Here is a 3,395-nt window from a genome sequence, read left to right on the forward strand (position 1 = left end):
AAAAAAAAAAAAGAATTTTATATAAATACTATAATCATATAGTCTCTCTCTTTTGGCATCTCTCTGTATAGTTATTGAAATCATTCATCTTGTATATATCAGTAGTTTATTGATGAGTATTCATTATATGGATATATATCATTTGTTTATTTACCTGTTGATAGACATTTGAATTGTTTCCAGTTTTTGACTACTACAGATCAAGCTGTTATGAACATTTTGTGTGGAAGTCTTTGTATGGACAGATGCTTTTTCTTTTCTTTTGGGTAAATACCTAGGTGGAATGGCTGGGTCACATGACAGGTTTTCCAGAGTAGTTGTATTGTTTTACATTCACATCAACGCTGTATGAGAGTTCTAGTTTTCTACCTCCTCACTAACACTTGGTGTGGCCAGTGTTTTTCATTTTAGCCACTCTAAAATTACTGTTAGTTCATTGTGATTCTAATTTGCATTTCCCTAATGGCTTTTTAAAATTTTGAGATAGGGTCTCACTCTGTCACCCAGGCTGCAGTGGTGTGATCTTGGCTCACTGCAGCCTCTGCCTCCCAGGCTCAGGTGATTCTCCCACGACAGCCTCCCAAATAGCTGGGACCACAGGCTTGTATTACCACACCTGGCTAATTTTTTTGTATTTTTTTGTAACAGCGGGATTTTGCCACATTGCCCAGGTTGGTCTCGAACTTTTGGTCTCAAACGATCCTCCCGCATTGGCCTTCTAAAATGCTGGGGTTACAGGCGTGAGCCACTGTGCCTGGCCCTAATGACTTATGTCACGTGTCTTTTCATATGTTTGTTTGCCATCCTTATATCTTCTTTGACGAAGTGTCTAAATCTTTGCCATTGAAAAATAGTTGTTTTCTTATTGTTGAATTTTGAGAGGTGTTGTGTTTTTGTTTCTGATATATGCTTTGCAAAGATTTTCTCCCTAGGTTGTGCCTTCTCTCTTTTTGTTATTCTCTTAACAAAAGAGAATTTGTTATTTTCTTAACAAAAGAGTATTTCTTTCTTTTTTATTTATTTCTTTTTTAAATTAATTAATTTTTTTTCGAGACCGAGTCTCACTTCATTGCCCATGCAGGAGTGCAATGGCGTGACCTTGACTCACTGCAACCTCCGCCTCACAGGTTCAAGCGATTCTCCTGCCTCAGACTCCTGAGTAGCTGGGAACAGGCGCCCGCCACCACACCCGGCTAATTTTTGTATTTTTAGATGAGACAGGGTTTCGCCATGTTGGCTAGGCTGGTCTTGAACTTCTGACCTCAAGTGATCTGCCCGTGCTGGGATTATCAGCGTGAGCCACCACAACCAGCCTTAACAGTGTATTTCTTTCTTTCTTTCTTTTTTTTTTTTTTTTTGAGACAGTCTTGCTCTGTCACCCAGGCTGGAGTGCAGTGGTGTGATCTCAGCTCACTGCAAGCTCCGCCTCCCGGGTTCACGCCATTCTCCTGCCTCAGCCTCCCAAGTAGCTGGGACTACAAGCGCCTGCCACCACACCTGGCTAATTTTTTTTTTTTTTTTTTTTTTTTTTGTATTTTTAGTAGAGATGGGGTTTCACGGTGTTAGCCAGGATGGTCTCTGTCTCCTGACCTCGTGATCTGCCCGCCTCGACCTCCCAAAGTGCTGGGATTACAGGCGTGAGCCACTGTGCCGGCCAACAGTGTATTTCTAAGAACATAAATTCTTAATATTGATAAATTGTGTTTTTCCCATTATGTCTAAGAAATCTGTCTAATCCGAGACCACAGAGATGTTCTGCTATTTTCTTCTGGAGATTGTATAGTTTTAGGTTTTACATTTAAGTCTATGATTCATTTGGAGTTAATTTTTATATACGGTGTGAGGGATGGTTGGAAAGTTCTTTAGATATAGATATAGGTATATCTAAAGAACTTTTAAAAAGTCACTCGTGCTTGCTTCAGCAGCACATACATTAAAATTGGAACGATACAGAGAAGATTAGCCTGGTCCCTGTGCAAAGATGACCTGCAAATTTTTGAAGTGTTCTGTATTTTTCAGGGAGTCTCAGGCCAAGGATGTCATCAAAGAGTACTTCAAATGCAGTAAATGAACAGATAAATCTTTGGCTCACAAAAATCTTTGGCTCACAAAAAAATAAAAATAAAAACATATATAGATAGGTATATAGATATATCTATAGATATGTATGTTATATAAGTATATTTATAGCTATATATATGAGTGATTTTTAAAAAAGTTGCAGCACCATTTGTTGAAAACCTGTCCTTTCTCCACTGAATTGTTTTTGCACCTTATTGAAAATTAGCCATACATGTGTGAGTCTCACTCTGGATTCTATTCTGTTTCATTGATCTGTTTGTCTACTCTGATGCCAATACCACACTCTTACGTTGCATTTTCAAACAAAATATAATATACTATGAAAGCTATATAGCACATAGAGACAGGAAATAGAATAGTGGTTGCCAAGGGCTAGAAGGAGGGGAGAATGGGGAGTTGTTTTTTAATGAGTTCGGAGTTTCAGCTTTGTAAGATGACAGGAGTTCAGTGGGTAGATGTTCGAGTGGCAGCACAACAATGTAACAATGTGAATACTTAATACCACAGAAATATATACTTAAAAATTGTTTAGATGGTAAATTTTATATGTATTTTACCACCATTTTGAAAAAATAGTTTGAACCCAAAGCTGTCTTTGGTGTTTTTTTTGTTTTGTTTTTTGTTTTTTTGGAGAGATGCGATATTGCTATGGTCTTTTGTTTTGTGTTTTTTTTTTTTTTTTTCTCAGAGATAAGGGCTTGATATATTTAGCCCAGGCTGGTCTCGAACTCCTGAACTCAAGCAGTCCTCCCGCCTTGGCCTCCCAAAGTGCTGGGATTACAGGCATGAGCCACTGGTATCCAGCCTTACCACCATTTTTTATTTTTATATTTTGAGATGGAGTCTCGCTGTGTCGCCCAGGCTGGAGAGCATTGGTGCGATCTCAGCTCAATGCAGCCTCCACATCCCGGGTTCAAGTGATTCTCCTACCTCAGCTTCCCCAGTAGTTGGGACCGCAGGCCTGTGCTACCACGCCCGGCCAATTTTTGTATTTTTAATAGAGACAGCGTTTCGCCATGTTGGCTAGGCTGGTCTGGAACTTCTGATCTCAGGTGATCCACCTGCCTGGGCCTCCCAAAGTGCTGGTATTACAGGCATGAGCCACCACACCCAGCCTTTACCACCATATTTAAAAAAGCTATTTTGTAGGATGCCGGTGCAAAATGGGTAGTCAGTTTCAGTTGACTGACTTCAGAAAATGAGACCTAGAGAGGTTATCTGGCAATTGATGGGGCAGAGATTTGAAACTGTAGCCAGGGCCGGGCGCGGTGGCTCACGCTTGTAATCCCAGCACTTTGGGAGGCCGAGGCGGG

The 3,395-nt window shown here is 40.3% G+C and overlaps 1 non-coding gene across 1 annotated transcript; it reads left to right on the top strand.

The window, feature by feature from the left end:
• The first annotated feature begins 1,909 nt into the window (after positions 1-1,909).
• LOC116464834 (U6 spliceosomal RNA) lies at positions 1,910-2,016 on the top strand. The gene has a single exon (XR_004247029.1). It is a non-coding gene; the product is annotated as a U6 spliceosomal RNA (small nuclear RNA).
• Positions 2,017-3,395: the final 1,379 nt, after the last annotated feature.

The sequence above is a fragment of the Hylobates moloch genome, unplaced genomic scaffold, assembly GCF_009828535.3.
Source record: "Hylobates moloch isolate HMO894 unplaced genomic scaffold, HMol_V3 SCAFFOLD_6854, whole genome shotgun sequence".
In the NCBI taxonomy this organism is placed as follows: Eukaryota; Metazoa; Chordata; class Mammalia; order Primates; family Hylobatidae; genus Hylobates; species Hylobates moloch.